This window comes from Pezoporus wallicus, unplaced genomic scaffold (genome assembly GCF_028554395.1).
Source record: "Pezoporus wallicus isolate ANWC-B61680 ecotype Strahan unplaced genomic scaffold, APGP_CSIRO_Pwel_v1 contig_8702, whole genome shotgun sequence".
In the NCBI taxonomy this organism is placed as follows: domain Eukaryota; kingdom Metazoa; phylum Chordata; class Aves; order Psittaciformes; family Psittacidae; genus Pezoporus; species Pezoporus wallicus.
Window position 1 is genome coordinate 556407 of NW_026636754.1, and position 27860 is coordinate 584266.

A 27860-nucleotide genomic window follows, 5' to 3' on the forward strand; every position below is an offset into this window, starting at 1 on the left:
GCTCTGTTAGCATCCCTTATCCTCTTCCAGGGATAGCGACATGGTGACTGCTTTTTAACAAGATGAGCCTTCCAAGAATAGTTACTGAGGAATCATGAATTTCTGATCATATCTGGGCTTGGTACATGGGATGACAAAAGGAACCAGTCTTATATTCCAAACCATAGGATCCACCTATAGCATGGTGTGCGATTGCTGTTAATAAAGTGACTCCATACTTAAATGCAATTCCTCTGTTGTATAAATATATATTTCCTCTGCGGGACGTTGTGGTTACTCTGAGAAGCTGGAAGACATCAGAGCATCACGTTCCAAGCTTGGCATTGAACAAGAAGCCACCAGAATTAAATCAAAGTGCTTCTTTCTGGCAGGCGAAGCAAGTGTAATGAAAATTCCAAGCCTTGATCCTCTGCCAGGGGTAGGCAGCAAACTGAGTGCATGCCTACCACTCCCAAACTGAAGTCCTTCAGCCTTGCCTGGGATGCCAGCTACCAGAAGTACAAAAGATGAAAACAATCTTCCAGACACAGCAAACCAAAGTGCGCTCTTCATTAAGAAGAGCTTATTACTTTCTTCCAGCTCCACCCATGAGCACAAATCCACCCTGCTCAGTCTTGTTGGGAACTAATGAAGGGAGGTTGCCTGCTCTTGGTGAGCTTGGTATTCCAGGAAAGCTTCTGAGGTGTCTCCTTCAGCCACCGGGACCTGCCCTGATCCCCTCCCCAAAAGGTTCACATTCTTTCCAACTACAAGGTACAAGATCTCTGTGGTTATAAAGGCAATATCCCTTGAGGTTAGATGGAGAACCAAGGGGAAATGTCAGCGGGAGGAGAGGAGACTTAGCTTAGAGAGAAGGCAGGTTCACAAGGCTGGTTTGCTTTCTCTCAGTCTCAAAGATCTGAGTAATATCAATTATTAAGAGGAAGTGAAGCTGCCTTTCTTCAAAGCAAAAGTATTTTACTAGTGGGACATGATGTATACATTGCAGCTGGTGCTATGGGGCTGTGTCAGACTGGTAGCTGCCCCTCCACTGATGACAGAGGGAGCCATGGTCCAACCTCTGCAGAGAGTAAGGAGCCTCAACTGTGCACCCAGCCCTCCAAAACAGACATCATAGCAGTCACAACTGGTATTTGAGAGCAATATTCAGATCACCTGCCTTTTGATGCTGGTGTGCTGAGATTTCCCATCTCACTGATGGGTTCCCTCCACCCCCAGCCTCCTCTCACCCTCCACCTACATGAAACACACATTCACACACGTTGCACAATGCTCATACCACCACCCACTCCTGTGCTCGGCACATGGGCCCAAGACATCTGATGGGAGAGGGGCAAAGACAAAATCCTTAGCTGGAGAAAATCATACTTTGCCTTCATACACCTTGTGCCTCCAGAGCATCTCTGCCAAGGCTAGAGATTTGCTCCAAATTAGTAGAAAGGAGGCTAAAAAGCAAGCTTTACCTGCTGGCCTGATGGAGCTGCACTTAAAATCTTGGGAATATTGCTATAATACTGGAATCAGGGGAGCAAGGGAAGAGCTTTTGAAATGGCTCAGACCTATTTTCCTAGGGACTGCGGTGAGAACAGGGTTAGATCAACACTGGGTGCTTCTGAAGGTGCCACCCTGCACTGAGCAAGAAAGCGAGGCTTTGAAAATACTGAACAAAAAAGGGGCCTTTGAGATTTTTACCTGAAAGGTGGAAGCAGCAGCAGCAGATCCCGATCAGTGAACCCCCCTTTAGAACCCCCCCGCAGCCGTCTGCATCTATACATTCATTTCAAGAAACGTGGCCATTTAATAATTAATGTCTATAAGTGCCTGGCTATGAAAATGCAAAATGAAATATTAACTAGCGTCGGAACCAAATGGGAGGACTTCCGAAAGAGAATGAACAAGAGCCATGTCATACACTATTCCCTGGGAGCAGCCTCGAGGATCTAGAGCAGAACGAATCCAGGTGGATGAATACAAAGTGCTTGGTAGCAGAAGAGAAGGTGGGTCTCTGATATTATTATCAGAAGCCCTGGTCCCTCCAGAGGTCAGATATAGGAGACAAATCACTCCCAGCCATGGTTGCCTTGTTCCCTGCGCCATATTTAGCCCAGATTTTGGATATCAGCATACCTTCTGTGTCACCAACTGGTAAGGCCTGCAGCTGAATATGAATAATGAAGAGTGCAGCTCATGGAGATAACAGTGCATGCAGAGATGCACGTTTAAAATCCCTCCCCATCCACTTGTAAGCTCCTGATCCACTTCTGATAGAGAGGATGCTTTGAAGTGACATGAGAGTAATCAGCCTTAAGTCAGAGCAAACCATTTCTACTGTCACTGCTGGTGAGAGCCAAGGCTGTTAATTGTCTCAAGACTAAGAAAACCTGGGTTAAGATGTTGGTACAGATTATCAGGAGTATTTAGTGCAATAAACAGCTTGGAAGTTAAACCTCACACTCCAGAGCTCAAACAAATCACTCTTAGAAACCAAGCTGGAATTACTGTGGGTTGCAGATAACCACATTTCTGCTTTCGCTAGGAGTTTTACATCTTTGCCTGGCAGAAGCAGCAGTTTTGGGAAGACAAATTCTTTTCAGGTTTCCTTGGCCATTCCTCCTTAGAAGTTTTATGGGGGAAGGAGAGAGGGGTTACCTGTGTTTTGGTTTTCCCGGATTCCCAATTGGAGCAGATGTTTAGCATCTCCAGCCAAGCTGATGACTAGCAAGGCATGTGCCAACCAACAAACAGTATGTCTGTGGTAGATCCAACACTTTGGGTAAGTGCTGGCCTTACCACAAGTGTATCACAGCGGTGCTGGCTGCACATCAGCCTCCAGAAAGGCTGGACATGAGCCCCACATCTGTCTGAGAAACCCTCAACCGATGTGCAGCAGCGCTGGGTATTGGCAGTGAGATGTAGGCTGTGTTTGACAGCTCTGTTCCCATGCCTAAACTCATCTCTGTGCCTTTACGAAGTGCTGCTTTATAGTATGCAAGTGCAGCAGGGTGCCTGCCCCATCATATGGGCTTTGATTTCCAACTATACCTATATATAGGTACCCTCCATGATGAGACTGTTCTCTGCCTTCAATAGGCACTGCTACAGATAACACCAGCAGGTAGGTGCTACAGTGCTGTGTGTGGAGGGGTAGGAGCAAACACAGATATACAGAGCATGAGAAGAAGCCTGCAAGACAGAAGGATGTGGCTCTGATGTGGGATGTGCTGCAGCCATTTCCAGCAGCAGCAGGAGCTGATCAAAACATGGGATTTTTAGGGAAAAGTAAAGACATTGCGTTGACTACAAGCAGAATAAGGAACCAACTCTGGGCACAGGGCAGCTCTCCCTCACTTGGGCTTTGTAGGCCAATTCCACACATCAAAAAGGGCTTCCTTGAAAGTAAAGAAGAGACTCTGGAATCCCATTTCATAACATGGGGCTGAGTTTTCAGTTGGCTGAAATCTCCATGAGGCAAACCTAGCAAATTTACAACCAGCTCAGATATGTCATGTGCAGCCTGAAAATGAGAACCTCCTCATATGTTTGCTCTCCAACGCGTCACAACGAATACTCTGAATCATCCCCAGCCAACTGTATATTCCTTATTTTCTGTATTTATTTACAACTCCAGGGTTAAGCAAGTGACTCCAGTACTATGGCATCCATACAATTAAACGTATCATTTTCCCATCAACTGCCTGGCTGTGCCAAGCCGGGCAGCTTGGATCCTGGTGCCATATGGAATGCATCTCTGCCTGCGCAAGACTCAAATGTGGCAATTAGAAATGGGCTGGGCTTTTCCCCTACCTCCATAAGCAATAAGGGACTCTGGAAGCATTTAGTGGGGCTGAGAGGACTTCGATTAGCAGAGCAAAGGGTATTTATCAGCCCTTTCAACTGAACCATGGGCTTTAACTGATAGCCCTTATGGGAGGTGATGTGGACGTGATTTTCCTTATCCCCTTTACTGGAACAGAAGGTGCTCTGCAGTAAAACAGCACCATGAAGGTTTAACTGCAAAGCAAGTGCTTGGCACCATGCAAAGAGCACTAAGAGACGACTCTCTTGCCAGAATCATGGCAGATCCTGCTCATCTCATGCTCATCTTCCATCAGATGATCTCTGGAGAAAAAGGGACTCTGCTCTGCAGGGCAAACTGCTGCCAATAGCCTTTCACAGACATGGACATGACAGAAGAATTAACCTGAGCTGCTCTGCACTTATGGAACCAGGTCTGACCTTCTCTTTTGCAACCTCCTGTGATGACCTTGAACATATTCATGTTCCCACTGCTCCTGAGGTTGGGCTCTGGACTCTGTTTTAAGTCTCCCATGAATAACAGTGTCAGATCTTCACACAGCTATCTCAGGAATGTGGTCAGGCTGATCCCCATGCTTACTCAAGGTGACATTGATTCATTCTCCCTCTCACTGGCCAGATTACACTATGAGAATGTGCTTCATAACATCCTTGCTTACCACCACCCGGCTCCCATCCCTGACCTCCACCTTTGTCAGCCCCCCAGTCTGGGGTTTAGGGTTTTCTCACCAACAGAACATGCAACCACTAAGGGTTTGGGAACAGGCTGAGAGATTACATTTAGAGAAGCATCAGAGGTCAGGGTTTGAACTGAGGCCCTATCCCTACACTCCAATCATTTCGTGCTCACACACCAATGCAGAAACCAGGTGTATCTCCAAGAAAGGCGAAGAGCTGGGGATGAGAGGACCATGCCCAGATTCAGATTCATCCGTAGGGGAGGAATTGCCTCTTAAGTGATTTGCAAGCAATTGCTTTCATATTCAAAGTTCTCATACAGATCTGCAGCCTATTGCCTTTTCATGGCCTGGACCCAACATCGCCTTGTGAGTATCTATGCTTGAGGCACCACATAAAAAAGAGACATCTCTTCTTACCCACAGAGGTGATGTATTTATGATACATGGCTGAAAGGTGTTTAGACAAAGGACTTTAGGGTTTTGAAACACATCCAGGTCTTTGTTTTTTCCAGGCTTGTGTGGAAAGCTTAAATAAAGGATTCAGCTTTGGAAAAAGAAAATAAAACAAGGAAAAAAGACAGACATCTGGATGATGAACAAGGCCCTCTCCTCAGGCTGACCTACTTCTGGCGTTTGGGGAGAGCGTTACAAGCCTGTTCAACAGGAGGAACAAGCAACAGAGGATTGAATTCAGCCTCGGAGTAAACAAACACAGCTCTCCCCACGTGAGCTCTGCCCTTTTCCAGCAGGTCTCCATCCGATCACCATCATCGCATCTGGCAGGGAATGGCATTCCGGAGCAAGCGCTCCTGCCCACCTGATGCCAGGAGAGCCCGGATACAGCATCCCCATGGTTGATGTATGTGCCCATGGCTGACAGAGCTCTCCCCAGCCCAGCCCTGTGGCTTCTTGTGCACAAACAACAGGGAGGCCAAACAAACAGGCAGAGCCTCTGCCAAGGGAAACAGCAGCAGGAGCAGCCCTGCCTCTTCCCTGCTCCATGTGTGGCCCTGGAGACGCAAGTCCTGTGGCAGTGACAATGCCACACCACAGCCTGTGTCCAAGTCAAGGATGCCAGGGCAGAGCCATGCCCTGCTCCCTGCTGCGTGCCCAGCTTTTGCTGTGGGTGTTCCTCACCGTAGGGCAAAGGAGGTTCAGCATGAAAGTCACAGCAATGCACTGGAATGAGGGCAAGACCAGCCACATGAAGAGCATGCCATTGCATTGTCACTTGCTGGGGGCAAAGGCTGCCATGCTCTGCAAACCCAGCAGGGTGTTGGGTTGACTCCACGTGTAAGGAAAGTTCCAACCAAGACTCCAACAGTAAGGTTCATTTCTTGATCTTTTGGTTGCAGGCATTGAATGGAGGAAGCAGAGAGGGTAAAGCAGATGTGGGGGCATGAATGTGAGACGTGGGCTGATGCCAAAGACCACCTCCTAATGAATGAATGGTGGAATCTAAGGTAGAAGGCCACAAACACTACTGCCATGCTATGACACTGGTCAGGGAAATCGGCCATCTTCAATCTGGCTCAGAGAAGCAATTCTAGCTCTCAACAAAACTCCCTTTAGCAAGGAGCAGGAAAAATACCCCAAAATCTTGGAAATCAACCGAAATTCTAGTTCACTGCCTGCATTCCAAATGTTGACAAAGGGCCCTCCTTCATGTGAAATTATTGCTGAAATATCAGCAAGTTCCCTGCACATAAAAAAATAGGAACTAATAGTGGTGCCCCCAGGACCTTCTTTGCAGGTTGAAGTCCATCCACAGCCTGCCCTGGGAGAGCTGGGGCAAAGGGCAGGTTTGATTAGACATTGCCAAATAAACCTGCTGGGATTTCTTTATACTCGACCTTCTCTCTTCCAACTCGCTACTGACAACCTTTACCAAACCCATTTCAACTTAAAATCGTGTTGTTGACAGTAAAAGAGGTCAGCCTGGCTGTTCCCTGCGATCCGGCTGTTGTCCCCTTAAAATCACACATTGCTTCTAAAAGGCAACGTTTCATAAAGCAAGCTGCTCACGGTATTTTGGCACGAAGCCTACCAGTTGTGATCAGGATAACACAGGCAACACAGAAGTGAGATAAACAAAAGGCTTGTTTTGGAAACACGTGGGTTTAAATCAGTGCTTTGGCCATCACGCCTGCTCAGAGATAACTTGCGCGGTTCTTGCCCAACGCAGAGCAAACTTGGGAAAACGTTCTCCGATAAAAAGGGGTCAGAGGCAGGAATTCCTGAACTGAAAAGATAAAGTCAAGGAGAAGAAGTCAGGGTGAAGCCGCTGGGCCCTCAGGAAGGGGTCAAAGAGGAGAAAGCTATTTAGTCACAGGCAAAACAAGCCCAAACATCTCCGCCTGCGAAGCCCTGGAGAGATGCCATGCACTGTAAACGCCACCTCCCAGGTCAGTGTCCTTCAATTCATGACCAGGACAATTTGTACTGTTAATTTAGCTGTGAGGGATGTGCACTCTGGACAGACAAGAAACCCAGTGTTTGCTGTAACAGCCTCCCCTTCCCGATAAGGGCTGCCCTTGGAATAGTCCCATCAGTCTCCAAAACAACCAGACCGCCTGTTAGTGCTCAGAAGCACCCCAATAAGCAATTTATTTCCTATTATATCTTAAGACAGTTCACAATATGCCCATAGGCTGCAGCACATTGTGTCAGACCAAAACCACATTTCTATTAATATCTTCACTCCCTTCTCCCCACAAAACCTGCTCGTGTTTTTTCTTTCATTCTAAACACAGAAAAGCCTGGCCTAATAAAAGAAAAGGCTGAGGAGCAAAGGCAGGACTCCTCTTCAGATTTGAGCATTAAAATAGCTCAGGGATCTTGGCACTCTCTAAACCTGGTCTAGATGTGATGCTATTTGGGGCTTGCTTTGCAGCGGGTCCTTAGAATAAACCAATTTTAAGCAAAGAAAGGAAAAACAAACCCAAAAGCTCAGCTTCTCATTGCCCCAGAACAAAACCAGATTCTTTCTCTTTTAACAAAACCTCATCATTGAGGTGAAAAATGTAAGTTCAGGAGGAAAATGTGGGGCCTGCTGGTGAGATGATTCAGGGTTTATTTTATTAAAAGCAACCAAACAGGCTGGTTTGAAACTTTCCAGCTTTCCCTGTGTTTTCCTTTGCTGCTCATCTTAAGATTGCATCCACATAGTTTGGACCCCTCCTTTTGAAAAGCCACAGACAGCTTGCTAAATGCAGCTTAGAGCTGTGCCCAAGCCACTCTTCTCCCATTATCCCTCTCCCATGTTTATGGGGCTGTGGGGAGCCAGTGGTACCCTCTGGACCTTAAATATTCCTGCTGGGCTGCTGATGCTGCCTTGGGAGAAGCCTCATGCTGGGCAAGCTCATGGTTGTCACTCACATGATGCTCTGAGAGCAGCACCCAGCTGCAGGCTCCCCTCTGCATCCTGCAACCCCTGTGATGGACACAGGTGGCCACTCACTCTGCCAACCTGACATCTATGGATGAGGACTGTGCAAGTCTGTTTGCTTCCAAGAGCACCATTGGAGACAAACACCCCCCGCTGCAGCACAGAGCTGATGCTGGGGGCTGTGACTGACTTTGGTTGAAGGTACAGGGGCCCACATTCAAACACATGATACCAAGAACAAGACAAGGGAGCGGCAGGTGACAAATATACCCAAATACACCCTTCCTGCTGATATCCAGCCCTTTTCTTCTACTGCCTGTGAATGTGTCCACCACCCAAACCCACCTCAGAACCCACAGCAGCCATGGGGTAATGAGAGCCAATGCCACCCCTGAGGCAGCAGTGCCAGCGGTACAGCCATGCTTTCCTTTCAGGCCACTGCGAAAGGAAGGTCCTTTTTTGCTGGTGATGAACAGACAGTTTATCCTTGCTCAGCACAGAACGTGCCTCCCGCTGCCCCATATCACGTGTGCGAGCAGAGGTGGCACAGTCTGCCCGCAGCCTGATAAAGGCACACTGTGCAGTCCAAACAAAGATAACTCTGGGGGCACCGGGTCAGAAAAAGCTGTGTTTTTCCTTCAGGCTGAGCCCCTGTAAAAGAAGAGCCAGACTCATTTCAGGCCAAGTGAGAACTTGTAAAAAGAGCCTTTCTCCATGCCCACTGGGATGCTAAAAGCTTACAGCAACTGCCCTCAAAACAAAGAACAGCAATGAGTGAAAGAGCATAGAATGGAGCGTTCCGGGCGGCAGAGCACCCACTGGTAGGAAGTGAATCAGTGCTGATCAAAGGGAAAGGGTAAGCCTTGCACGATGCAAAAGCCAGTCCCGCTGTTCAGAACAGGTTGCACCAGGAGTCAGCAGGGAGCTTTCTACTGGAGTTGGGGCTTTTTTTTTCTGATAGAAAATAAGATTTCTACAAAGCTGAACTATGTCATGGGAAATTCTTTCTTTTGCCTCCGCACAACTAAATTGAATTGTTCATCCAGCAAATCAAAATGGAACATTTCCTTTTGGGCTAGTTTAAGTCAAAAGGAATGTTTAATTTTGTTGGAATTACCTGAAATGCTGTATTTTGAAAGTGGGCCCTATAAAATCCAGCTCCATTTCCCTGTTAGCTATTGCCTACTCAAAGGTTTCTTCTCTCACATACTCCTCTTTTCCACCTAGGACTGATCCCCCTGAGAAGCTACTTCTCCCATCAAGTACTACGCACCTGGGGAGCCGTTTCACCCCACCAGACCCCTGGTACAGCAGATGGGTTCAAATAGAAACAGGGGAAGTTCAGGTTAGATATAAGGCAGAGTTCTTTACTGTGAGGGTGGTGAGGCACTGGCACAGGGTGCCCAAAGAAGTTGTGAATGCTCCATCCCTGGCAGTGTTCAAGGCCAGGCTGGACAGAGCCTTGGGTGACATGGTGTGAGGTGTCCCTGCCCAAGGCAGGGGGTTGGAACTGAGTGATGTTAAGGTCCTTCCCAACCCAAACCCTTCTGTGATTTCTAAACAAACACCTCCCCAGCTGAACACATCAAAGCAGAATACGTGACCCACGCTTGCAGCATCCTCCATCCCCCAAAGCAATCTTCCCAGCTATATCTAATGTTCCTTTAAAACAGTCTTTCAGCTCCATTAATAATCTAAACAGATACCAGGGCTCTAATTAACAGGCTAACTGGAGAGCACAGTTGGGCCTGTACTCAGGCAGGAATCACAGTGAATATATTGTCAGTGGCAATGAGCAAAGAAGAAACACTCCTTTGCACCAAGGGCCTGGTTTGATCACGGATTTATAGTCAAGGTCTCAACTACACAAATAGAGCCTTGGTGTAAAGCACTATTTGACCACAACGAAAAATAGCTGAGAAACACCTTGGCTTCACCAACAAGGATTTTATACATGCATCCATGAATTTCACATCCCACACACTATTTAAAGAGACTTTCCAAACAGCTTTCCAATTTGTATGACACTGGTGGGGGGACTCTGTTGTCTAAGACTTTCCAGAAGTTTCAGTTATGTCATGTATGTGTCACACAAATGTACAGCACAGGAAATAGCTGAATTTCAACACCTAAAATTAAACATTTTCCAGGGTAGCATTCCCCTTAGCAGCCTGCAGGAAAACATCCTCTTATTTCACTCCTCGAGGTTAGCATTAGGTGAGATGCAAGGTCCTTGTAGCGTGGATCTCCTGTGGTGTTAAGGGCTCTTTTCACTGCTATAAACTCATACATGCATACACCATCTCATCAAGTAAACAATTCCAATCAAACACCAGTTCCTCTGCCTGGGAGTTGGAAATTATTCCTGCCCTGCAAATATGTTTGATGCTTTAATAATACCTAAGTCCCCTTAAAAACTGGAATTTCCACTTCACTGCCTCTTCTTGTCAGTTCAGCCTCAAATTGCGCCCATACGGGTGATGCTGCCCCTGCTCTGTGTCCTGCTCAGATCTCACAGCAGCAAAGCCATGTCCTCAGGGACATATTTCAGGTCAGGGAGTAAACATGAATTACTCCTGAACTGAAGTTTTTCCATTCCCTTTGGGGAATGAACTGTTTCACTAAACCTCAAGTGAAAGGCGCTGGTTTTTCCTGATGGGAATTCGTGTTTTAATCGAAGCCCTGGTTTTGTGGGAAGCGTGTTTTTCCTACCCCTTCAGCAGCAAAATCCTTGGCAAGCTTCGTTATTCCATCAAGGCCACACTTAAAGGATGCCACAGCCTTGGGAACGCCACGTGGCATTGGCAGCACCACACGTGCTCCAGCCCTGTGGAAAGGCTGACAAGCCCATGTGAGCCTGGTGTGAAAATCCATCACTTTATGAAATGCAAGTGCTCTGCCAGAGCATGTTCTCTCCTGCTCAGAGATGTGTCTGACTGGCAGTGGACATGCTCGGGGGCTTAAAGGATAACAGGCACAAGCAGCACAACATGTCTTCATTGTGCAGTTGAGCATATGCCAGCAAATACATATACACATACACATACTTTGCAAACAGAAGGCTTGGGGCTTGCACTAAAAGAGTCCCCATGCTGCAGACACTCGAGGTGGTCGGAGTTGTACATCTCCCCTGGATCATTTTTGGCTTTGGAGCTGGGCAGTGTCAGGCTTCACTGGGATGCAGAAACACCTATTTGTTTTGACAGCCCCTTCCGCTGCTCATCTGAATTTCATAGCGTGGGCTTCCAGGCTGTGCCAGCACACACTTCCAGGTAACATTCCTGCCGATTCCTCTCATTTACACACACAGTGAAGACAGCCACGTGCAGAGCATTTTAACTTGCGTGCCTCTAGTCCCTGGCCTCAGGAAGCTGAGATCTGCCTGGCTGTAAATCCTGTTCTGCCCTGTGACATTTCCCAGCCCTTTCTAAACAAAACCCATCTTTCTTCTTTCTCCAGAAGCCATTCCTCTCTGCCCTAGGAGACATTTCCCTCTCCCACATTAGGGAGTGGGGCAAGTATCCTTCTGCGAGGCAGGACACATTTGCAGCACATGCCAGCTTTGCAAGAGAGCCCTGCGTTTTCCCTGAGCTCTCGAGGGGGTGACAGTCCTTTGGTGGCTTCAGTCCCTCTTCTCACACAACCCCTTTGTTCCTTGGTGCCTGCTGGTGCTGCAGACTTTCAAGTGTCTGTTCTGGATGGCATTAACTGGGCAGGACATCATGAAAAGAGATGGATGCTTTGGTTTGAAAGAAAAATCACTGCCTAAAGAAGGGATTTGGCTTTGCCCCATAGCATTCCCAGTCTGCACAGAGGGGACCACCCAAGGCCTCTGGGCCAATGGATCAAAACAGACCAAGAAGGAATATAAGCTAGGGACCTACCACCTGCTAAATGCTATGTTACAGATAAGTTAGAGCGTTCCTCCCAGCTGCAAAGCTCAACCCCTTTATCTCTGAGTGCATTGACTCCTCTGCTCGGTCCTGCATTCACTTCACATGCAATTTAGCCATGCTTTTCCTCCCAGTGCAGAGCCCCAAGAGCAATTAAAGACTAACCAGAGCTGACAGATGTTAATAACATGGAACCCAGGCAGGGAAACAGCAACCTGGGCAGATGCAGAGGGGAGAGCTCTGTGTCTGTGGACTTCTGATAGACTAGGGGCTGAAGGAGGCTCTGCTTCAAGACTGTTTCTAGGCACGGATGGAAACGCAGACCAATAGAGCCAGCCTTTCCCCACACAAAGAAACCCATCCATGTGGAGGATCAGCTCAGGCCACCCTTCAGATTCAGCCCTACAAGCATGGGGTGCTCAAACAAAATAGTCCCTTGGCTCTGGTCCCAGCCATGCAGAGGTGGCCATTCCCATGGCTGATCCACTGCCTCACCCAGACACTGCTGCTGCAGCTTACCATCAATGCCAAGCACTGATCTCCCCACCCAAGCAAACCCAAAGGCTTTGTCTCCTATCAGATAGTAGGTTTTAATTAAAAATGCCCAATCCCTGTAGCTAACAAACAGTCTCTAAATTCCTTTTTGCATTGCTTTGAGTATAGGATTAATCTGAATGCATAGTTTACACCACAGCTTCTAGCAAGAGCGAGCCTCTGGGGCTTTCATGTGTCAGGAGGTAGGTTTGGGGCAAATCCCCAGTCCAAAGAAGGTCCCAAGTTTATGTGTAACTCCTGCAACTGGCTTTATGTTGCTCTCTAGTTTTTCTATTTCCTATCTATATTTAACATGCAGCAGCTCTTGGGATTCTGTAAATATGGTCCAAGGAAAACTCTCCAAACTCATTTATCATCTACCTCTCAGCCATTCAATGGCCTTTTGATGCTATTAACTGCCACATAACCCTTCAGTTCCCCCCATGATGTTCATCGTTTGGAGCCGGGGAGGGGGATGAAATGAATCAGGAAGCAGGAATTCTGTGCAGAGCTGGCACGGGAGGGCAGCAAAACCCTCCAGGGACTTGGAGAAATGCCCTTGGGCTCAGGAGCCAGCCCTCGCGTGATTTCTGCCATGGGTTTACACCAGCTCCGATTTACTCTGACCTGGAGGTTGCACTGGGCCACCAAGTTGCCACCAAGCAGGGGTTGCCAGAGCCTGGGAGGGAGCAGGGATTCGGAGAGGTGCCAAGAGGCTTTTGAAAGTGCTGAAGCTGTTGAGGTCTCGGCTGCCCTCCTTGTGCAGGCACTTCTGGAAATCCCCCTTAATGTTTAGTTAGTGAGGGCCAGTGCTCAGCAAGGGGAAGCCTTCCTCTGGTGTCTCATGAGATCCTTCAGCCAGCACAAAGTCATTCCCCTCAGTCCCCACACTTCAGTTTCATCCGTATTCAGGATTACAGCATGCAGGGTGTCAACTCTGACCATGTACAAAGAGAGGAGCACCGCGAGCATCAAGGCAGCGCGGTGCCTCTGGGCTCTGCGCACCTCCAGCATCACGGCTGGTCCAGTGTCCAACAGGACACCTGATGTCTGGGCTGGACCACAGTGAGCCCTGAAGGCACAGGCACAAAACACCATCACATCAGGCAAACACTGTCACTGCCCGCAGCCAGGTTACACTCACAAACAGCTGATTTGCAATGGAAAAGGGGGAAAAGCCACCAAACCTGCTGCCTCCTCTCCCAGCAGCAAGCCTCCATCCCTGGTAGATGACAGGGGCCAGCCCTTCCCTCCTGCGCGGTGGCTGAGAGCGGGATACACACACACTGTTATTCTCAGTAATAAGATGCCTGTCAACATATAAACCAATTAGGTGCAGCTTTTGTGTTCGTAATAAAGCTGGGCAAAATGCTTTCTGTGAGCAAGTGCTTTCAAGTGAAAAATAGCTTCTGAAAGAATCTGACAGTTCGCACATGAGGTTTTGGTTTGCTCAGGGTTTGGGTTTCTTGCTTAAACAAAGCTCCAGTAATGAAAATTCTGACATTGTTTCAAACCAAGAAACTGCCTCAGTTTTCAACAATCCTCCTGTCACACACACTCGGTTGCTTTAAGCTTTTCTTCCCTTTCCTCCTTTTCTTTTAACCACAGGAGAAAGATGGAAAAAAAAAGAGAAGGAAAGAAAATCCGTGTCCGAGAGGAACACACTGGAAATGATTATTTCCTTCATTTTAATCATATGAACTCATTTCAAACCTATGTTCGTGAGTGGTTCCATGTACTCCCAACTAAGAACCATGTTTTGCAATGGGAAGTATTTATCATTCTAGTTTCAGTTTTCGGATTAGCAGTTAACCACTGTCATCACAGACTAGCCTTTACCTTAAAGATAAAACCCGAATTCTGGCTTAAATCAGGGATGAGCACCCTTGTACGCTGCCCATGACTACAAATGCTCCCAAACCTGTTTCTGTTCCAGGTAGAAAAGCTGAAAACCAGCAGTTTAGTCCCATATATCATATAGCTTTTCAGAGGACAACGGGAACAACTCCACTTAATCTAAATGGAGGTGTCAACCAAGTTTTGCATTTGGGGCTCAAGCACAGAGTGCTAGAGTGAGGAGGTGTGATTTATATTAATAAAACCCCAAAGATGCTCCCAAAATACGGATCCAGCAACCCTGGCTCAGCTTCCCTCTCCAGATACGGAAAGGTCTCAACGAGTGACTTTATCCTCATTCCAGCTGTGCAGCTACAAAGGGTAACTGCTGTTCGTTACAGATAACATGGAAATTACCGGTATCAGGAGTCATTATCATCTCCCTCTAGTGGTTACTCAGCTCTCCGGACTCTAGACACGGATCCGTGCCGCAAAAAGGCAGCCGTGCCTTCGGAGAGGACATGCGGGTAGAAAGGAGGAGCCACGGAGGAAGCGGAGTTTGCGACAAGGCGCTTGTGCAGAGCCCTGTTTGCACAGCTCAGAGATGAAATACTCGCAGTTTCATTTTGGCTGGCTAAGCACCGCAGCTCTCCTCCTCCCCGAGATGCTGCAGGTGGCCCTAAACCATCATGCAGCATCCTGAAATAACTACAGAGCGTAACTCACTGAAAGCAGGGTGTAGCTGAGCCATCTGTGGTACAAAGAAGTCGGCAACTTTACTCGTGTTGTAACCACAGCATCACTGCTGGCCAGGTACCTATGGCTGTGCAGTGCAGGACTAGCAGAAAGGGAGATGGGATGGAGTGAACCATCACCTTGACATAAATCTGTGCCTTTTAACAATGACCACAGGAGAGCTATTTTGTAATCAAAGGCAAAATCACCCACCCTGGCACCTGCAATCCCTTCCCAATCCATTAAGGTGTTGCAGAGATGCATTTACTATGGAAAGCTGATTTGGTTTAGAGATGGAGCAGTGTAAGGGGGGAACCAGGATCTGTCTTCCCACGTTCCTGCAGCACGATGCCAGGTACCCAGGGGTCTCTGTGTGTTCTGCTAAGGGCCCACCTGTTACAGCTGAAGGGGTTTTGTTCCACCTTCCAGAAAGGAAACCTGGGAGGGAGTGAGACATGAAACCTACCCAGATGTTGAAAGGAAAGGAACCCCCTCCAGTCACAAGGCACAGCCAGCCTTGCAACATGTGCAAAAGCCATTTCCAGAAACAAGTGGAATTCAGTTCCCTCTTTATACGACAGCAAGGAGGTACAATAGCAGCAGTGCAGGAGAGCAAGAAGACACAGAGGATTTGGGACTCATGCTTGATGTTTGGGGCCAGCCAAGTCTTCGGGTGGAAAATGCCTCTAGCCTTGTGGCTGGCTTTGCAAAGCAGCCCAGTACCTGCAGCCTTTGCCTCCCATAGCAGGACAAGCATCATTCAGGCTGCAACCTCAGAGTGTCCCCCTGTGCAGAGCCATCAAGGCACAGTCAGACACAGCAATTCATGCTCAGACTCATCTCAGCATAATTTTCTTGTATACGAAGAAAGAGCAAGTGGAGGAGAGGGGCCAAGGGGCTGAGAGCAATATGTACCTATGGATGTGAACAGATAGATTTCAATTAGGATGAAAAGAAGGATCAGTAAAGGTCTGTGCAGCCTGAATGATCTGGAGAATTCCCCAGGGCTGCTTTGAAATCCAAAGTGTTGTGTTTTGAAATGGACACAGACCTTGGTGGGAAGTGGGGGAGCAGACAGTAATGGTTTAATAGACTGTGGAATGGCCATAAAGAAAGAAAAAGGGGGGGGCGAAAAGAAAAAGCAGATGGCAGCCCCTTTGCAGGAGCCATAAAATTTCATGGTGTATTTTCTATCCATGGCTTCACTGTAATTCAAGCCTTGGGGGCCAGCTTTCTCTGGCAGTGGTTACTGAGGGGCCTTGGAGGGCAGCAGTAACAAAGGATGGACACTTCTTGGCCCCACTGACCAAAAGGTCCTGCTTGGGCTGGGGTAGGAAACGAAAAGCAAACGATTGCAGAGCAACACCTATCGGAGGCTTCCCAAATGCAGCCTCAAAGCAGAAATGAAATGAGGGAAACCCAGAAAGGCCCTAGGAAATAGAAGTGAAAAAGGAGGCACTTTGCATCTGCAGACAGAATGAAAAGCTCGAAGGAGAACTACTGTCCCTCAATGCTTCTTGCATGAAAAAGCACTGTAATTTCCACAGCCATGTCCTGCCTGGGCCACTGGGCTCTTGGGAAGGACACATGGTCAGGCCAAGACTGCATCTGATTTACAAGCAAACCTCTTAAACCTCTATCTTTTGCTGGTAACTGTGCTTAAATACCACCCTGTGACCCAGGTACCTGCCTCTAAGTTTGACCTAAAAAAGGTCTAACTCACAACCACATCTAGATTTGACTTTGGCTCATTACCATGTAAAATTTGAACCAAGATCGCAGATATAAATGCAAATAAAACAGACTATAAATTTTATGTACATTTTCCAGACCCATCTCCAGTTATTAGCAGCATCCTGCACTTCAGTAACAGAGCTTGGGCCAGCTCTGGTTGCGTTTCAAGTTTACAATTTACTTTCCAAAGTCCACGCTTGTGCCATCAGTTCTTGTTTGACACCATCTAACTATGCAAACAGAGCACCCAGCACACGTCAGAACACTTATCCTGGTCCCACATCATTCATTTGCCATCCCTTGCATCAGGAGATGCAAGGAGACCATCACCAAACCCAGAACTACAATACACCTTCCACTATTCCATCCTCTCCTTCTCCCCAGCACATGGTCCTTTGGGATGTGAACACAGCACAAGAGATGAAATATTAATTTGGCCATGATATATAAATAAACCAGCACTATTACTATGCTGCATGAAAAAAAAAGGGTGGAATTATTTTAATTTGATCTATCTTGCAAATGTATTTTGACACCGTAGTTCAAAGATTAAGCATTTCACACCCATTAGAGATAAAAAGCAGTAATTAGAAATGAATGGAGTGAAAACTCAATTTTTCTTCCACCTGTTTCCCACTGAAACGTCTGCGGCATGGAACATAAGGAGAGAAAGGAAGGGGAAAAAATAAGCCCTGTGAAGCTGTGTGCTTCAGTTCCATTTACTCTCATTATACCAAAATTTGTCTGCAAGAGGTTTACAAACCTCTTTGTTTCCAAATGATATCAAAACAACTTGGAAGATGAGAAACATTTTCTCAAGTATAAATGAACTTAGGAAAAAATCTTCACTTAATGGCTACAAGTAGCCTGTGATACACAAAGCTGGGGTAACAAAAAAAAGGAGGGATAGGACAAGGGGGAATGGCTTTAAACTGAAAGAGGGGAGACTGAGCTGAGCTCTTAGGCACAAGTTCTTCCCTATGAGGGTGCTGAGGCACTGGCACGGGGTGCCCAGAGAAGCTGTGGCTGCCCCATCCCTGGCAGTGTTCAAGGCCAGGTTGGACACAGGGGCTTGGAGCAAGCTGCTCTAGTGGAAGGTGTCCCTGCCCCTGGCAGGGGTTGGAACTAGATGAGCTTTAAGGTCCCTTCTAACCCAAACCAGGCTGGGATTCTATGAAGATCTTGGATCTGAGGTCCTAGCAGCAGCACCAAGCACATGCTCAGCCCTGGACATAGATGCATCCTAAGCATGTATATAAACATCTGCATGGTCCAAGTCTACTCAAGACAGACCTAAAGATTCAGGCATTACACAGTGATGTATACAACAGCAGAGGGAACAGGCAAAGGATGCTGAGGGTAAGAGCTCAGAAACACACCAGAGGGGGTGTGTATGTGTGCTTGAACACCACTTTCTCCTGCAAAAACCCTGGCTGGCCCCGTGCTTTATCTCGGGGCAGCAGGCATGCCTCATTGCCCCGTGCCACGGCTGCTTGCCACCAGTGCAAATAGTACTGCAAGGCCTTCCACATGCAGGCTGAGTTCTGCTATTGCTCCTCATGTCTTTTATTGGGGCAGGAATAAGAGTAATGAAAACCTGATGATTTTGGTGATAATGCAGCTGGGATGGGGGCAAGAGGCTGTGAGCTCTCTACCTGCATGGAGAATTAGAGCAGCTGCGAGAAAAAATGGCTTTTCTTTTCATTTTGTGGTGGCACAGGATGAAACAATCAGTTTCCTCACTGAGGCATAGGGCAGGAGGAAAGGGGAGAAGTGGGACTGACTTTCCCTCTCCCCTCCACTGAGCTCCCTTTTTTGCTGAAGAACCAAACCCCAGAGACGCCATTGTTTAGCAAATTACTTATTTCAGCTATTTCTTTAGAAAAAGCTCGCACCAAAGGTCTATTTTTGCCATTTCTGAGCTCTCAAGATGCATAAGAAAGGGATAAGTGAGATTCCCACTGCTGGGAGGCAGCGCTATCCTGCCTGGCCATGGTTTTGTGTAGTTTCTCACTGTGTACAAGGCACAGGCAACATTTCACACTAATGAGCAATTCCTCAGGAAGGTTAAAGAAAAGTCAAGGTTTTCATTAAGGGTTTGGGCCATTTAATTGGTCTGTTTGACAAATGCAATAATATTTGTAGAAAGGGCAGATAAAGGAAAAAGTAAACAAGGTCAGCAGCATCCGTGTGAAACAGACCTGGGAACCGCTACTGCTCCTGCCAGGAAGGGGATGCTTCACTTCCTCCCACTGGCTGTAGATTGCCCTTAAGGGCAAGTCCCTGCTTGCTGTGATACATGCATCTGCCTTAGGGATGAGCAGATTCATGCTGCATTAACACAAGATGTCCAGACACCCGGGGCACAGCTTGGGCAGGCACTACTTGCCCTTGTATCATAAATGGTGCCCTGGTGCACCTTGGCTGGGCAAGATGAAGCTGTTCCATTTGGATGGACAGGAGTGGAAATGAGCTACGAGAACATGTTTTTCCTTTAAACTTGACTTTGATAACTAAAATCATAAAGCAATGAAAGTATATCCAGAAAAAGAAAGCAAAGCCCCAGAATTAATTTTCCCTGTAGTTTTGTGCCCTCCTGCCCCATTTCATTTATTTCTTTAAAAAGGGAGAAATTTCCACTAAAGAGTGTAAAAAGCTGTGGCTGTTAATAGCCATTTTCAGTAAATCGGGAGGAAGTACAAAACCTGGCAGCAGACCAGACGGCATCACCTTGTCACCATCTGCAGTGATCTTTGCCCTGTTGTCACCAGCATTTTAGGGCTATTTCAGCTCCTTCAGGGAGGCCGCTCCCTGGGAACACCCCGAAACAGCCCTGCAAGTCCACGGGATGCTCCTCTAACACAGAGCACCCGGGAAGATGAAACGTGAAATGTTCAAAACAGACCAAAGGAAGCATTTCTAATGCGAGTAATTATCCTGTGGCGCTTCCTGCCATGCGATACAAGGGAAGCAAATAATGCAGAATAATTCCTCAAAGACTCAGTTACCGAGTTGAATAACAGCATCAGCTGCAGTTTCGCTGCCTAGGTCTAGCATTATGAAGGCTCCTGGTCCTCGTGCTTCAAACTAATCCCCTGCTGGGATTAGAAAAGCAAACAATATCTCAGTATCAGTGACACTCACAACTCCAGGTAATAAGGAGCACCGCTTCCGGAGGCTGGCTGGGGAAGGAGATAAAGCATTAGTTTTGTTTGCATCTTTTCCCATGGACTAGTTTGCCCACACGGTTTTCCCTACAGTGCAAAGGAAGCCTCTCTCTAATAGAAATACCTCTCTTTGCTTGAAGCAAACTGCTAAAACAAATACAAAGCACCTTAAAAGTGTATAGAGCTTGCATTTTCCTCAGCAAGCCAACCCCTCTGGCTGCAGGTAGAGTCCCATTCATGCTTGCGATGTGCCAGCACCTCCCAGGCACATTCATGTGGCTTTTTGGGTGCTGAACCCCTCTGTCCCAGCCCTTGGTGACCCAGCCATCCCCATTCACAGGCACGATGCACAATTACACCCTGCCCGAGCACGGAGGAGCAGCAGCTTTCACGCTTAGGTTGGCACAGCCTCTCCTCCTGGAGCAGGTGCCTGGGCCATTGCTCTGCTCTATCATTAAGAAGCAGCTATTTCGTGTCCTTACACAGTAACCTCGATGCTACTACATGGGTAAACTATAAAGTTACACATTAGGTCGTAACATTTCAGGACCTATTAGGAACAAAAGTGCCTTTGTGGCCATGCAGGTTACTGAATAACCTCCTCCAGCCCCATAAAAAGCAGCAAGCGGGATCAAGCTTTTCTCTTCCTTTTAAACAAGATCTGGTTTATATGCAAGTCAGGGTCTTAAGGCTCCTTTTTGTGTCTCCACTGCTTGCTTGCCTTGCTCCAGCCTATCAGCTACCCTTGGAGCAGAGTTTCAGTGGGACTGAGTACTTAAACAGATTTTAGGTGCTGGGGTAAAGGGATCTGAGATTTTCTTGCTGTGCAGGGCAGAAGCAATAGTACCCCTAAGCCCATCCATCTTTGGGTGCACTACACATGCTCTACACTGCCCTGGGGGGCTGATGAGAAAACAAAGCAGGTTTATTTGCAGAGAAAGCAAACGGGGATGGAGGGAGGAAGAAAACACAAGCCATGTGTATGTGTAGCCATGCTGCAGCTCACCTACTGCTATGGGATATCCTAGTTAACAACCTCGAGGTCAAAACGTGACCTTCTTCCAGTCCATGGCAGTTGGACAGATTCAATGATACGGGTGATACCAGTGCACTGTGCAGCTGCTGACTGGGCCAGCAGCAAGGAGGGAGGGTGTGCATAACCCCTTAGCCCTTTCCTGCCCTCCACCAACCACATGTACATCACATTTAGGGGCTTGATGTGACTGTTTATCACAGGAATAGTTCTCAATCACCTGCAAACCCACTGGAGAGCAGCCAAAGCTGCTGTAAGCACCAGACCCTGGACCCTGCCCAGCAGGCCCTCATCGAGCACATCTGAATGCTTGAAGGCTGCTTGTTTTCCTGCTGCTTTCCCATCTGCCCTCTCCTCTGGGCCACCTCCGACACAGTTTTCTCCATGTCTGCAATAGCTGTGGTTCTTTATGGATGAGCCATAATGGAGGCACCGGTGTGCACCAAGCACTGAAGGACCCCATTATTGACTGCTGCTTCAGATGCACGTTTGCCATAGCACTTTCTGATGCAGACCCTGTGCCTTAAAACTGAGCGTGATGGGGAGCCCTGGAAGTGGCAGGAGCGACCTGGACTTGAGTTATGTATGCCTGAAATAGCTGGTTACCAATACTGAAGTGACACACAGCTCCCTGCTCTAGCGCTGAACTGAACTGTTATCACTTCCTACCAACAAGCCCTTCTTTCGCACGGAGCCAGCTGGGTCCTCTCGCCCTTCTGCTGAGCTCTCCTCTTTCTGCCTGGAAACCTCCCCAGCACAGAGCCCTGGGAACTCAGAAGTAACAGCTCCGTGCTTTTTGACCCTCGTTTCCTCTTCTGAGCCATAGAGAGCGGTTCTCTCATAACCAGACTTCCCAGACCCTGCGCTTGAAGGAACGTTCATGTCCCTGTAACTCTAATTACATTACTCACATTGAAGCTGATTGGCATTTCCCACCGTCTTCGACAGGCACTGTGCTGGGTGATGCTGGGCTGCAGGCTGCGAGACCCAGAGGTGCTTCTGCCATTGGAGACTCACCCAAAATCACAGCAGAGGCAGGGGCAAAGTCAGCCCAAGAGCTCCCATGTCACAATCCTCAAACTAGCGCCCTAACCACTGGATAATGCGCTTAAAAGCACATCTATAGATAAACTTGGGCTTTATATAAACCCAATTAGAATACACTGGCAAATTATTCAAGGAAGCTGGCAGACACATACTTTACTTCAGGTGTCAGCCACAGGAGAGCATTGTGGGGTTTGCATTACAGGGAATGCATTGTGACTTTGAGTTATATTGCACTTAGCCTGGAAGTGAAACAATAACAGCTTGGTCTACGGAGATAACACCCCAGATCAGCTCCCTCCAATAAATTAGTGAAACATTCCACTCCCCAGCGCTGCAGTCTCACACCTCTAAATATCAACACAAACTCCAAGGGTTTGATGGAAAAAATGGTGTTAAGTCTCATGGTGTTTGAGGAATTTCCCAATATGCACTAAATTAACTTTCTGGCTCCACTAAACAGAGTGGTAGAAAACAGCCCCATCTGAGACAGATGCAAGGCGAGAGAGATCCAAGCAGCTGTTTTGCACATGAAATCAGATTGAGATTAACACTTACCCTTGGAGTTCTCGCTCCAGGGATAAAATATAGCTTAAGGGACCCCTCTGTTTAAAAAACCTTCAGTTTCATCAGTGCATTGGGATGAATTGGGAATTTGAAATCTCCAGGCTATGAAAAGTCAAAGAATAAAAATCTCTCTCCAAAAGCAAAACCCCTGACTTAAATTCATCCCTTTTGTTTCCTCCACCCTGGCATTTTAGGGATTTGGCCTAAATCATGAAAGTCTCGTTCATCAAATTCAGCTGGAGAAATCCACTTATTGTTGCACCTCACTGTCACAAGAGGACCAAGGCAGGCACAAAACGTGATTAAGGAAAGAAGGGAAGCTTTGTACAAGGGAGTGATGTCTCTTAGTGGGATAAACAGGTGAAAGCAAATAGCAAGGATTTCATGGATACAGCCTAGTGAAGAAATGCACCAGAGAGATCAGCCGTAGCTTTTCTTCATCATTTGTTGGTGTTTCCATGAATTCAAAACCCTGGAGGAGGGAATGAGCAGTCCAGGTACTGACAGGCCATCCCCTGGATGCTGGCCTCTCTTTTACCCCTTCCCTGCTCAGACATGAGCCTGAGCACTCCAGCAGACAGCCGGTGCATCCCCCATGGCCCAGCAGCACATCCCAAAGGATTCAGCTCATTTAGGCCGCTCAGCAGATAACACGAGTTTGTTTTCGGGAAGGCAAAGCAATCTGTCCATAAGGATTTCTCACGCTTCATGTGCCAGCCCTGGCCAGGGAAATACAACATTAACTACATCAGAAGGAATTGTTGAATGAATAAATTATAGAAGCATCCAGGGTACCTATCTGGGGTATTATTTTCCATGCTGGTGCCGGGTAGGTTAAAGGAGCATGTTTTGCTGTTATTGCATTGCTGGGTCTGTCTGCAAGGGCTCGGCATCGCTGTGAAAGTGAGACTATGGACACAAGCTCCCTGCTGGCACAGCAGGACCAGGCACAGGTTTCGCTAATGTCACCTCGCCTCAAGCACTACCCTTCAGAGGAAGGCAGCGCAAACGCTGATCGTAGGCAGCACAAGAGGAAGAAGAACCCTCCAGACACAGCTAAACACAAGCCCATTGAAACAAGTCCTCAAATTGCAATAGCACAGACCCATGCTGCCTGCTTAGCCCTGTCCTCCTCCTCTCTGCAGCCACACAGCACAATATTAATGTCTTGTTTAGCCAGCATCCATCGCCCAGGGACACGCAGCTCTTTACACAGACAAAGCTGTTGGAGCACTTGCGCACCATTCCACATTGAAGGATTTCTAAAAGCTTTGCAAATATTATACAATTAAGCCTCACAACCCTTCTGTGGATGGGCTGAGTATTATTCATCACAGTTTCTCACTGGTGGAAAGAGAGGCAGAGAGTCATTAAGTGATTTATCTTAATATCACACAGAAATCTTACAAGAGAATTAGGATTAGCACCCAGATCTCTGGATTACCAGCCTTTTTATACGCAATTTATTCCTGATCAAAACCATACAGTCCACTTCAGGGCTTTGCTCATGGGAAGACTGCTACCCATGCTGAGTTTATGCAGTTGCTTTTCTTCTAATGGGGAAGAAAGAAATGAAAGAATAGAAAGAGAATTGAAAAAGGAGCTAACTACCATTTCAATCAGCAAGCATACACAAAGTCTTGCCTTTGTGCTAAGAACAGCCACCAAAGGGCTTCCAAGTCTTTCCTAAGTTGCACAGGGAGGAGGACCCAAAAGTTTTGGTGCTAATCCCAGAATTACCTCTTTTGCAACACCCAAGCCCCATTCATGGAGCAGCAGGGTGAAAGCCCGACTCCATAAAAGTGATGGGATTGCTGCCATTCCCATTGGTGGGGCCAGGGTCTCACTCGAGGTGGTTTGTGGGTGAACGCTGTTGCCTTTGGCATGACAGACCTCCCTGGGTCACTGTAAATTATTACAAAATAGTATTAATTTTGGCCTTTTACCCAAAGAAATAAAAGGCTGTTCAGAACTGCAACCTCCCCACATGTAGATGGGCTACAAGCTACAGCCAGGGGAGGGCAAAAAAGGCAGCTCAAAGCCAGAGGCAAAAAAGGGGATCTGCTGCTGCCTCGCATCGAATTCAGACTTCTCATCACAAAGGATTTTAATTTGGCCCCTGCTGTACAACCACAGTCCCCGTTAGGCCGATCTCCCCAGGCAAGGCAGTAAATTATGTGTCCCTGCATCTGGCCCCTCTGGTCTCCTGTCCATATGGTAACTCTCAGTGCTGGTTAACAGGCCTTGGTGAACCCAGGCTCTTGCCCTCAATGTCCCCCATTTCCCCCCCCAGCAAGCTCTGTGGGTGATTTCAAGGTATATCATCGCAGCTACCTCCCAGAGGTGTTATTTGCCATCTGGAGCTGGGCAAGCATTACAAATGAGCGCGTTATCCATCAAAAAACCCACACTTTTCTGCAAACTCAAATTGTTTAAATTTGAAATATATCTTGGTTGGGAAAAAAAAATGCCATAAAATAAAAATATTGGTGTTTTCAAAGCAAAACACATCAGTTTCCCTTTGAAAGAAGCACTTATTTTTGAAGTGAGAACAAGCTTCATTTATAGAAAGAATTTGAAAGAATTAAGAACTTAAAGCCAACAGAATACTTTCAGACTGACTCAGGACCAGATGGCCAAATAGAAAAAACAAAAACCCAAATCAATCCCTTCGTCTCCATTTCTCTCTTTTCCATGCTCCCAAAATTTCAGCTCAATGTAATCCAGCTTCAGCAAGTCCAGCTAAAACCAAAACCCAGTGAGATCAAGGAGCATGGACAGAGGTGCAACACATGCAAACACCCAGCTTCCATCAGAAGCCCACAGGAACAGGCTCCCCTGTCGCACCTCGCTGATGGAGCTGTGGATCAGAGAAGGAGAAGGGGAAGTTTAGATTGGATCTAAGGAGGAAATTCTTTCCTGTGAGGGTGGTGAGGCACTGGAATGGGTTGCCCAGGGAGGTTGTGAATGCTCCATCCCTGGCAGTGTTCAAGACCAGGTTGGATGAGGCCGTGGGTGACATGGTTTAGTGTGAGGTGTCCCTGCCCATGGCAGGGCGTTGGAACTGGATGATCTTAAGGTCCTTTCCAACCCAAACCATTCTATGATTCTATGGGACTCAGCCAGGATCCCCTAAAATAACATCTTCCTTTCTGGTGCCCTGTGGCTACTACATGAAAAGGAGAGATACCATTGCTCCCATTGCCTTCTGTCTGGCACATTTGGCCCCACATTCCTGGGGAACCCAGGATTTTAACCTGAGCTAATTTACTCCTGCTGCAGTGAACACAACCACTATATGAGGGGGTGATATATAGAATATATTCTATATATAGAACATGTTCTATGTATTCTATTCTGTATACAGAACATATTCTATAAGACATTCTGGTGCATTAGCCTTGCTGTTGGCCACCCTTCCTGCTTTTCCACCTCCAAACCCAAGCTTCGTAAGGACCTCCAGATGTGCTAACAGCTGGGTACCCCTGAAAACCACTGTGGATCCTGCAATAGCCCAGCCTGCTGAGCCAGCACCCTGGGCAAACCATTCCTAGCATTCAGCAGATCCCTGCAGAAAGGGTGCTCAAGGACAGGGAATCACAACTACAGCCTGAGACTTCCTTTTATGTAATATGTCTGCAAAATGAAGTCATTTGGACTCCAGGCTGTTTACAGCTGTCACATCTGAAACGGATTTTGCCACTTTGGTGTCAGAAGGCTGGGTCTGCAAACAGAGACATAACATAACAATCCCTAATGGCAGTGAGGCAAATCATGTGTAAATTGAGCCATAGTGTCTCTGGTTGTGTGACATTCATTTAATTCTCTTACTGCCACGCTTAGGCAGAAACACTCCCCACCTAGCTAGTGATCATGGGGGGGGGGGGGTAATAAGCATATAACAAGGATCCCCAGAAACAAGTAATGCTGGGCTTTTGAAAGGACTGTGCTTTGGAGCATTTGCATTTCAATGCGATGGAAAGCTTAGTTTCTCAACTGTGCCTTGCCAAACTCTCAGGAACACCCTTTTCTTTCTATTTGATTAATCATTTCATGCTTAGAGTCTTTGAAAATACTGCTACTTCTAGCAAGCGGATAAATGCGCATCTCTGCAGATAAATGCCTTAAGGCTCTGCTCTGTGTTGCTCTTTTCCTCTTTTAGCTACTCCAACTCCTAAATCAGCAAATGCACAGCACAGATTTTCTGCCTGGGTAAGAAGAGTTAGTGGATTTGAAAGACTAAAGCAGTGCTGCAGGTTACCCTGCTTCAAGCAGGACTGGGAAAGTGCAAAAGCCGATGTAATGAAAAGGTGAGTTATTCCAAGTGTGCACCATGATTAAAACTCAGCCAATTAAAGTTCTGCTTCAATATAAACCCTGAGTGTTTCCAAATGTACGAAACAGTTGACACCAGCATGACATCTGCCCTTTCCCTGCAGCTCTCCAGATGGAAAAGAGATCTACCTACCGTCTCGGTGCTGCTTTGTAGCAAAGGAGCTTAGACTGAGCTAAGTTAGATTTACCAAGAAAGTCTTTAGCCCTAGCACAGGTCCTAAACATGGACCTGTTTCACTTCACACCTCCTTAAGCTGCTTTGTAGCATATAAAAATGCTCTATGAGTTCAGACTGTCTTGCCCTGGATCTGTCTCTGGCAGTGGCAGCAGGTGATGCTACTTAGAATGAGCTTGGCCCCATTCTGCAGCTCCTTCCCCTGGTACCCACCAAGCATCCATCCACAGCTGCTGAATGTAAGGGACTGAAGTCAAACCCGTGCCCAGGCAATTTATCAAGCTGCTGTGCATGACTTTTTAGAACTCCCTTTAAAAGCTGCTGACTCACCACCTGCATCACTTTGCAAACCCCTCCCATACTGCAGCTCAGCTTCCTCATCTCCAAATTGAAGAGTCATGGCCACAGAAAGCAGCTTTTCCATCCCTGTTTCAGAATGATACCTTCTCCAGTTATACGATGGTCTCCACAGGATTAATTTTAGTTCATTACAGGACTACATATAATAAATGAGATGGGTCAAAGTGCAATCTGGGCAAATCTGCTGCCAAGGTGACCAAGCACCACAAGAACTAAGCTGGTGGACTCTCAGTGCAGACAGCTAGAAGATCAAGGAAACCAGCTCAGGTCCCAGACGCAATAGTTTCTGTGACCCAACACTGTTTTTGCACATGAAGGATCCCCTTTCCCAGCACCATGAAGCCCTCCAGACACCTTTCTGCTACACTGTTTTTCCCAATCCCAGACACAGTTTTGTCCTGCTCATTGCCTATAGTCCTATGCTGCATTGCTCTGGGTGGACATGCCCACCATGAAGGCTGGAGCATCAATCTCTTCCCCTCAAACTGAGGAGAAGTGCAGTGGCACAAACAACAGGCAGCTTTAAAAGTGACTGATGCTTCTTTTGAACCTCAAGGGAAGTT

The 27860-nt window shown here is 47.3% G+C and overlaps 1 long non-coding RNA gene across 3 annotated transcripts in view; it reads right to left on the reverse strand.

Moving 5' to 3' along the window:
- The window catches only part of LOC130595038 (uncharacterized), a 98362-nt gene that overhangs the window by 58978 nt on the left and 11524 nt on the right, over positions 1-27860 (reverse strand). The gene's annotated exons all lie outside the window — the stretch shown is intronic.